Here is an 11226-nt window from a genome sequence, read left to right as displayed (position 1 = left end):
GAAACTTGTTTCTCTCACTAAATTTGTCTTTTTCTCTCTTTCTTTAGCTGTAAAATGTTTTATTTTATTAAGATGTTGATATTTATTGTAGAGACTTGAGCTAAATTACTTTTTCTAGGGTTGTGGTTGATCTCAACATGTAATTTGGATATTTTGTCTCTCTTTTTCTTATTATTAATGGGTATTGACTTGTTTATTTCAAATCTATGCTTATTACTTCTAATTGATTGATCAACAATTAGATTGATTTAGGTCTCTAAATGCAACTTGACGGAGGGAGTTTAGAATGGACCAAGATTTGACTAGCATGTGTTCATTTCATTTAGAGACTAGGTGATTTGATTAGTTTTTAGGATAGAAATATACCTAAGTACCACATGTAGCCAAATTTTAAGTATGAGCTTAATGAACCTTTCTTAATTGATTCACATAGACATATAGTGAGTTAATTATGAGAGGTATTTGTACAAGAATCTTGATAGAGACTTGTAGATAAATTTGGACTTTAGGCTAGCAATTCAACCCATTGATTTATGTATAAAGAGAGAGATTAGTTCCAAATGAATTATTCAGGAATACCATGATCATAGGCTTTTAATCAATTACTTTTCTAGTAAATTTTAGTCTTTATTCCTTAGTTCAGGATTGTTAATTAAATTGTCTTTAATTAATTTTCAAAATTTGGTTTGTTTGGATAAGACTAAGGTGTTGTAATTTTAGTACTTAGCAAGAATTTAAGCATAATTCCTTGTGGGATATGATACCTTCTTACCTCTATATTACTTGCTCGATACGTATATGTCACAGCCTAATTTTTAGGCCATGACCGACGCAAGGACCCAATAGGCATAGCCCACTAGGCCCAAGCAAGCCTCTCAATATGGACTTGTATATTAACCCATCTATCTAGCATATTTCTTTAAGAACAAGCTTAATAGTGTTCAAATGTCGATTTCTCCATCGCAACTCATAAACCCCAAGTTAATGCTCACATTAGCATCATAATTCAAATCATACATAAATAGCTTGTCACTATATCTTTGCAATTCACATTAAACATATACAAAGACTTTGACCGTTAGCGTAGTGGATCTGGATGGGAGATGTGACTACTGAGTGTCAAGATACCGACCCAAAAGATGTGGGTACGACACCTCAATCTACGTATCTAAATTGATCTTATACATTAATTCCTATTCTTTTAGAATTTGAAATTCGTAATGTTCAAATACCGTTCCTTTGAAAACAATTCATAAAACCCAATCATGCATTCATAATGGTATCATCAACCATTATATTCATATATAGATTAACAAATGATTCTTGGTATTTCACACCAAGTATTCATATACACATGATTAAACCTTGACCGTCAGCGGAGTGACTTTGGGCACGGTTGCTAACATTTAGTGCCACGTTAAACCTACCGAGCAATGGATAGGGAGGATCACCTCATCTTAGGATCCAATCACCTTTAACTCAAGAAACCTAAAACATAAATTTTAAAAATGTGAGTATAAACTTAGTGGGTGAACATAGGAAGGGAGCAAGCAACGTTAAGGAAGGTTTTAAAAATAATCATGATGCATTTAAGTTCAAAACAATGCAGTTTAACTTAACCCTTATTAGAAACCCCTCATTTAAAATCTTGATCTTTTAGTCACTTAATAACGAAAGACTCATGAACAACAAAGAATTTGAGAAGTGAAAGCTTTAGTAAACTTCAAGTAAGTCAAACACAATAGATTGACTCTCACCATAGCAAAAAGGCATTTTCTTCTGCATTGAGATTCTAGCCATATAAAATCAAAGGGGTACTCACTGCCATTGGGAAAATCCACTCTCGCCACGTTGCAAATCAAATTGAACACATTGACAATACTCAAGTTATCAATAGTCAATGCGATAACATTTTAAATCCAAACATATCTATATAGTAATCATGTATATATATAAGCACATACACCTCCATCACATCACCCAGCTCATAATGCATCATTACCGGCATGTGCACTGCCCACTTCGCACATGCACGATTGTAATTATCGCAACATCGTCATTCAACCAGGATGTGCACTGCCCACTCCGCACATGCACGGTTGTAACTATCAAAACCTCATCATTCAATCGGCATGTGCACTGCCCACTCCGCACATGCACGGTTACATCCATTATACAAAATTACTTTGCTTAACAATACACATCATATATCTTTACATACATATCAGCATCATATAGAGGTATACAGTTTCATTACAATCATGTTCCTCATCACAAAGACATTTCACTAAAAGCTTGTTCCCAAGCATTTTGCAGAAAAGACAATTTAAACAGTTCAAGTAATTGAATCGAACATATGTACATCTACCCAAAACATTTTAGTGCAAGTTCACTCACGTTACGATAGTAGGATGTTACATCGCTATTAGCTCAAAGGTGTATCTAGCTATTTCTACTTGTCGATTGCTCCTTATTCCCTTCGGCATGCCGCCATAGTACTCTAACCTTATCTTTGCACTTCCTAACAATGATACAAACTCAGTATATTTAATTATATACGTATACGGGCAGCACTTCAATCAATTAATCCTTACTCAAATTTATAGTTTTCATCCTTTCATGAAACCATCTTCAATTAACTCACATCTAGATACATTTTTACTAAAATTACATATATCCATTGCTTACGTAATTCCTTAAATTATATCACTGGGTACTTAATTATGATGCACGTGTCTACTTCAACCTTTTTAAATAATTTCCACCCAAATCCATCTTATATTTCACATAATCCACATATATGGCAGTAACAATCATTCTCACTTTCACTCGATTATTTCCTAGTTTACATGCATTGTTATCTATCTAACTTTCAATACTTTGTTTCTCAATCCTACATCCACAATATTCCTTTTTCATTTCTTTCAAACGACATGCCATACAATCTTAATAATTTTTAACTAGCTTAGGCAAATAAATCCTTTCAACAACCACAATTCCTCACAATATTCAACTAATTGTAGGCTTTAAAACATAGTGTTAAGCTTACCGTTTTCCTTTTTCACTTTGAGTCCTTCATGTACCCATGGGTTTATTGGCTTACATGTTACCACAAGACATTTCTCTAAGTCACTAACTCATTTTCAAAGACTACTCAAGCCAAGAACAAGAATTCTTACCGTTTCTTGCTTGAATCACCAAAACCAAGCTTTTTCTTCCTTTCTCTCTTTTTCTTTCTTCTCCTCCTAGGGTTTTGGTGTGTTGGAAATTGGGGTTAAAGGCTGTAAATTTAATGCTCAAGAAGTTTGGAGAAGAAAGAAAAAGAAAACATGGAAAGGAAAGTGAAGAAAACTTGATTTCATGGTGGATAAAGAGAAAATGTCATGGAAGCTTCAAGAATGGCATGGAGCATGGATGAAGAAGAAGAAAAATCTACTGGGGGAAAGGATAAGGTCGGTCTTGGCCTAAAAAAATCAGAGTCAAAGCTTCCTTTGGAAGCTTTGACCAAACTTCACATAAAATTATCGTTTTGCCCTTTTTTGTTTCCATCCATTTTAATTTAGTCCTCCCAACACTCATTTAACTCCAATTTCCTTCTATTACCTTCTTCTACACATGCACAAACAAAGTATAAAGTTTGTACTCCAACGCGATGTCCCCATAATATTTAAAATATTTATTTGCCCGCGCTATCTTTACTTAATAAACACATGCGACCCCATTAACGTCATTTTCCTCCAAAAATCCTCTCATTCTTCTTCTCCCTCACTTAAATTGAGCATATGCTCCTTCTTCATGGAAAATTTTGACATTGAATAAAATATTAATATTTTAATATTATTTTATTAATAAAATATTATTTTATTTCAAAAATTTCCTCTTGTCTCCTCTTGTCACCTTGGTACCCAAAATACCTTATTATGCCTTAATTGACTTCCAAATCACTTTTTATCTTACGAATTCTTCTCTGATAAAAATATCATTATTTTATTATTATTTTTTCGTATGCGAAATATTTTATCCCAAACTATTCCTTTAATCTTTCATCATTTCTAAACATTATAATTAACCTCAGTTGGCATCCAATAAACTTTATTAGTCACCATATCAAAGTACTGGATATTACACTCTCCCCCACTTAAATAGAATTCGTCCTCAAATTCTCTTTAACATCTAGTTGTTAACCTCACTCAATGATCATATTCCATTTCCTTCTTCGTAGGGAATTTTGATTTACGCACCTCATTATCTTCAATTTGACTAGAACACTTTACGAGGTCAGGGTACGTAACTTATATCTATTATCATCCTTTAGTCAAAACCATGGTACCCTCATCAATTATTATTTCTTATCACTAAGATCCCAAGTATGCCTTTAATTTCGTCACCAACCTCAAACATATCTTTATTTCGATTCTTGTCAAACCTTCAATCATTCATTCACCTCGTTGACCTCCAGTTCGACTAGAATGCTTCACTTATGTCTGTTATCATCCTTTAGAATCAAATCGACGTTACCCTTCACGATCATTGTCTCTTATTTTAAGATGTTGAGTATGCCATTATCCCTATCATTAAATTTGAACCATAACTCCATCTTGATCATACCAATTTCAATCACATTTTATACTTACTATGTATACCAATCACCATCTTATTACTTCATTCCTTATCAAACTTCTCAACATTCATTCATCCTATCCCCCTACACTATTATGTAGCCTACAACATTATAAACATGCCATATTTATTTCTTTACATAGTCTCGACATTAAGAAAGGCTAATGCCTTCAATTATTTCTACATACTTCAGGTTTATCTTGCATTTACACCACATACTTCAATTATTCCCACGTTATGGATTACATTTCTTTAATCCCATTCTTTGATTATCTTTTCTAAAATTTCTTTTATCATCATAGTTCAACTTCTATTAGGACTTCTTGCCATTGTACTATTTATAGAACTCATCAATACATGAAGTTCAAATCTTCAATTACTGAGAACAATTCTTCACCTCAGTTAGTCAAGTCATCAATTTCATATATACATGTGTACATGCATTTTCAAATGTCAACATCCCTCGTTACGCATAGGGATCCATGTGTTCATGTGCCTTGGACTACATTTCCCTTTATTTATCCGCATCCCTATCCAAGATTCAATATAATAATCTTCATAGTGTATGTCAACATTCTTGTTATAAATGCGCATAACTTCATATTGTTTATATCATTTCCAATTATATGCTTGAGTTTCATCATACTATATCCTTACATCACAATGTCATTAATCACATCTCACTTGCTAAATGTCACTTGCATTAAATTGCAATCCGATATTCGTATATACTTTGTAATCTTGTTGATCTTTCAAAGGTTTATTTTTATTGGATCATTGCATCTTATGCAATACCACAATCTCTAAAAGTCATCCTTATTTCTCAATTATTCTTCATACCTCTAATATGTACATTATATCCTTATTATATTTCGACTTTAATGAATCACTTAAAACTTAAACTCATTCGAATCGTGCATGCCTTAAGCATTTTCGAATTCCAATTTCCATACTACCTTAGGAAGTTTTTATTATTGGACTTCATTATCCAAATTATCTTCGATCATCCTTTGCTCTATTATTTCATACTGTATGGCATCATTTTCCCCAGACCAATCTGTAGTTTGTATTTGAAACTGCAAGACTTGAAACAAGGTTCTCCTTAAGTACTTTTCAACGTCAATATAAATCTCACTTTCAAGTTACGGCTTTTTCTTTGTAACCACATAACTTAATGCTTGCTTTCACAAGATCCATAGTAGAACTACTCTTGAGTATTTCTTCGGGGATACCTATCTTAAACTCATGTCTCACCACATGTGATCACTTAACCTGTGACTTAGCCTTTAGGCTTCTCAGCAAGTTTCAAAAATCCCCCATTTTATACTTGCTGTGTATGATTAGTAATTCCTTCTCAAAGAGGTTTGTGCATTCCCGAAACACTTAGTCTCTTATGTGCTCCTTAACATCCTGAGCATGTCGTTCTATAGACATGCACTTATTCTTAAAGATATATAAATACATACTTGTCCATTCAATCCCCAAATTGTCTTCATAGGTTTCTAGTGTGCCACACAATTGGCCTTGTGTTGTTACTAACCCTTTTCATTTAGCTAAGTCAAGACAAGAATTGCAAATTCTCATGACGATATTCTGGATAAACCCATTGCTATACCGCCCTTGTAATCCTTCCTTCACACTTTCATCACTTGGTATTGACATCCCTTATCCATATCTCATATATTCATCTAACTTTTCACTCACTTTTTCTTTAGCCTTTAACGAGGTTTAATCTCTCGTCTCCTTTATTTCTTAAGATTTGACTTTGGTTAACATATTATTCATTTTAATACTTCACATGGTATCTTATCTCAATGTAGCCATCCCAAGAATCTTTCAACTTCTCTTTTAAAAGGCAATAAAGAAACTTTTCAATTCATTCATGTAAACCTTCTCCGGAACATTCAAAACTCCCAAATAACAAAGCTCAATGACCAATGACCATAATTCAACTTGTAAACTCATTATCGTGCCACTCCTATCTTGCTCATGCATCATAGACATGAGGTATTCGTAGCACTGCGACGTTGGACAGTCAGTGCTGCAGCGTTACGGCTACTGGACATGGGATAATTACAATGCTACAGTGCTAAAGAGTTAGTGCTATAGCACTGTGGCTGCTGGAAATTTCTTCCATGAATAAGTTTTTCCATCTTTAAAGTTACTACAGGGATCATGCTCAACCATTTGGCTTTCCTCCAGGCCTATCCCACAATTTTCATGACCAGGCATATCTTTTCTTTTGCTTATCATATGCACTAAGCTGAGTCAATATTTTCAAGCTTCTTTTATCCTTTAACATTTATCTTCGACCAATAAGTTCCACCTTAGGACAATCTTGCCATATTGTGCATCAAATTCTCAATATATAATACCACACACAAAAATCTTCAACATTTATGACATTCCACAATCCCTTAACATTCACGATTAATTGTCTTTCTTGTCTTGTACCTCAAATAGTTTTGTTGACTTTCACTACAAATGGCCATGAAAATAGTTCATCTTTCTCCACGCTCTACATTCACAATCTTTATTAAATCAAGGCTTCACTTTTTTCCCAAGTTCCATAATTTAACTCCATTCGGCTATATTTGTGCCCAATTATTACCTCATAATGTCATGGCATCATTTTGTAACTCCCTCCAAACTTAAATTTTACAATCCTTGACTTAATCACATCATTCATTCTAAGTGTCACCTATATCCTCATTGATTTCTCCTATATTCTTCCAAATTGTAACTGCAACTGGGATTTCAAATTTCACCTTTCCACAATTAATTGGTAATCATTTGTCAGGTCTCGTACTTGTTTGTACCATTAATGACTTTCTACGTCGATCCTTAATAATTATCTAAGGCGACCAACCATGTCACTAAGGTGAATGTCCTCCCTCAATCATTATATCGATAATCTATCTCTATCATATCGAAGGACTCCAATACGCATCAAGTCATTAAAACAACTGTTTCGTAATCCATTTGAGTCATACAAAATAAAAGCCGACTTTTAACTCCTTTGTATAGGTAACTACTACTATTTCCTTTACACCGTATTTGCCTATACTTAAAGTGATACGAACTTCAACGAAAATATTAAGTGTCTTTAGGATCCTAGTTGCCTTGATCTGAGCACATCGATGGATCCTCTTCCGGGTCCTCCTCTTCCTTTTGAGATTTTCTCATTTTTTTATTCTCAATCCAAGCTTGTTGCTGCCTCTCAAATTCCTCCTTACTAACAGGTACAACACCTCTCCCACAACCAGGACGAAAGTGTTGGACAACGGATACAGATACCTTCCTAGGACGATAATTATTGATAGTCATTTTTCCCATCTTATTTGTGTTCTTTTTCCTCGAATCGATCTCACTACGCACTAGTCTTGCAAGACTTCTCAAACTCTTAAATAGTTGTTTACCTCTTGGGAAAATCGATCCACTCAAAATCGAGTCAAGTTACTTGTTACGCTTTCACCCTTGATTATATATCGGCTCCAAGCAGTGGAATCTAGCGAGCCCTCGCAAGTACTATGAGAGCTATTGGGACTGTTGTCTTTTCTAGACATGGTGTGTACAACTGGCGCACGTCCATCTATACGCAACCAAGTATTAATTACTCATCCATCTAGACATCATAAGAACAGGTAAGTTTCTAATGAAGTAAGGGCCCATGTAGCCTCCTGTCTTTGACTTGCGTTACGCACCCACAATCCAAGAACAAGACTCTACGCGAACTCCAACAACTCCGTTGACCACACAGGAATCCCTAGGATTAAACTAAACCTAGAGCTCTAATACCACCTTTGTCACGGCACAATTTTCGGGCCATGACGGCGCAAGGACCCAATAGGCATAGCCCACTAGGCCCAAGCAAGCCTCTCAGTATGCACTTGTATATTAACCCATTTATCTAGCATATTTCTTCAAGAATAAGCTTAATAGTGTTCAAATGTCGATTTCTCCAACGTAACTCATAAAACCCAAGTGAATGCTCACATTAGCATCATAATTCAAATCATATAAAGATAGTTTGTCACTACATCTTTGCAATTCACATTAAACATATACAAAGACTTTGTCCGTCAATGTAGTGGATCTGGATGGGAGATATGACTACTGAGTGTCAAGATACCTACCCAAAAGATGGGGGTACGCGAACACCTCAATCTACGTATCTAAAGTGATCTTATACATTAATCCTTATTCCTTTAGAATCCAAAATTCGTAATATTCAAAACCGTTCCTTTGAAAACAATTCGTAAAACCCAATCATGCATTCATAATGGTATCATCAACCATTATATTCATATATAGATTAACAAATGATTCTTAGTATTTCACACTAAGTATTCATATACACATGATTAAACCTTGACCGTCAGCAGAGTGACTCAGGGCACGGTTGCTAACATTTAGTGTCACGTTAAACCTACCAAGCAATGGATAGGGAGGAGCACCTCATCCTAGGATCCAATCACCTTTAACTCAGGAAACCTAAAACATGAATTTTAAAAACGTGAGTATAAACTCAGTGAGTGAACATAGGAAGGGAACAAGCAATGTTAATGAAGGTTTTAAAAAAAATCATGATGCATTTAAGTTCAAAACAATGCAGTTGAGCTTAACCCTTATTAAAAACCCCTCATTTCAAATCTTGATCTTTTAGTCACTTAATAACGAAAGGCTCATGAAAAACAAAGAAGTTGATAAGTGAAAGCTTTAGTAAACTTCAAGTAAGTCAAACACAATAGATTGACTCTCACCGTAGCAAAAAGGCATTTTTTCTGCATTGAGATTCTAGCCATATAAAATCCAAGGGGTATTCACTGCCATTGGGAAAATCCACTCATGCCACATTTCAAATTAAATTGAACACATTGACAATACTCAAGTTATCAATAGTCAATGCGATCACATTTTAAATCCAAACATATCTATATAGTAATCATGTATATATATATATACCATCACATCACCCAACTCATATGCATCATTACCAGCATGTGCATTGTCCACTCCGCACATGCACAGTAGTAATTATCGCAACATCGTCATTCAACCGGCATGTGCATTGCCCACTCCGTACATGCATGGTTGTAACTATCGAAACCTCATCATTCAACTAGCATGTGCACTACCCACTTTGCACATGCACGGTTACATCCATTATACAAAATTACTTTGCTTAACAATACACATCATATATCTTTACATACATATCAGCATCATATAGAGGTATATAGTTTCATTACAATCATGTTCCACATCACAAAGACGTTTCACTAAAAGCTTTTTCCCCTGCATTTTGCAGAAAAGACAATTTAAACAGTTTAAGTAATTCAATCGAACATATGTACATCTACCCAAAACATTTTAGTGCAAGTTCACTCACCTTACGATAGCGGGATGTTACATCGCTATTAGCTCAAAGGTGTATCTAGCTATTTCTACTTCCCGGTTGCTCGTTATTCCTTTCGGCATGCCACCACAGTACTCTAACCTTATCTTTGCACTTCTGAATAATAATAAAAACTCAATATATTTAATTATATGCGTATACAGGCAACACTTCAATCAATTAATCCTTACTCAAATTTATATTTTTCATCCTATCATGAAACCATCTTCAATTAACTCACATCTTAATACATTTTTACTAAAATTACTTATATCTGCTTACGTAATTCCTTAAATTATATCACCGGCAACTTAATTATGATGTCACGTGTCTACTTCAACCTTTCTAAATAATTTCCACCTAAATCCATCTTAGATTTCCACACATATATGGTAGTGACAATCATTTTCACTTTCACTCGATTATTTCCTATTTTACATGCATTGTTATCTATCTAACTTTCAATACTTTGTTTCTCAATCCTCCATCCACAATATTCCTTTTTCATTTCTTTCAAACAACATGCCATACAATCTTAATAATTTTCAACTAGCTTAGGCAAATAAATCCTTTCAACAACCATAATTCCTCACAATATTCAACTAATCGTAGGCTTTAAAACATAGTGTTAAGCTTACCGTTTTCCTTTTCCACTTTTAGCCCTTCATGTACCCATGTGTTTATTGGCTTACATGTTACCAATTTTTCTCCAATCAAGCCAATCTTTGCTGCCACAAGACATTTCTCTAAGTCACTAACTCATTTTCAAAGACTACTCAAGCCAAAAACAAGAATTCTTACCGTTCCTTGCTTGAATCACCAAAACCAAGCTTTTTCTTCCTTTCTCTCTTTTTCTTTCTTCTCCTCCTAGGGTTTTGGTGTGCTGGAAATTCGGGTTAAAGGCTATAAATTTAATGCTCAAGAAGTTTGGAGAAGAAAGGAAAAGAAAACATGGAAAGGAAACTGAAGAAAACTTGATTTCATGGTGGATAAAGAGAAAATGGCATGGAAGCTTCAAGAATGGCGTCGAGCATGGATAAAGAAGAAGAAAAATCTACTGGGGGAAAGGATAAGGTCGGTCTTGACCTAAAAAAATTAGAGTCAAAGCTTCCTTTGGAAGCTTTACCAAAATTCACATAAAATTACCATTTTACCCTTTTTTGTTTCTTTTCATTTTAATTTAGTCCTCCCAACACTCATTTAACTCC

At 34.5% G+C, this 11226-nt stretch overlaps 1 long non-coding RNA gene across 1 annotated transcript; it reads right to left on the bottom strand.

Annotated features, from left to right (window-relative positions):
- LOC108662525 lies at positions 9591 to 10694 on the bottom strand. The gene is made up of 3 exons (XR_001928406.1): positions 10657 to 10694; positions 10013 to 10135; positions 9591 to 9918 (listed from the first exon to the last, which is right to left on the bottom strand). It is a non-coding gene; the product is annotated as an uncharacterized LOC108662525 (long non-coding RNA).

Source organism: Theobroma cacao, chromosome 6 (assembly GCF_000208745.1).
Source record: "Theobroma cacao cultivar B97-61/B2 chromosome 6, Criollo_cocoa_genome_V2, whole genome shotgun sequence".
Classification (NCBI taxonomy): Eukaryota; Viridiplantae; Streptophyta; class Magnoliopsida; order Malvales; family Malvaceae; genus Theobroma; species Theobroma cacao.
This window is presented reverse-complemented; position numbering and strand designations above follow the sequence as displayed.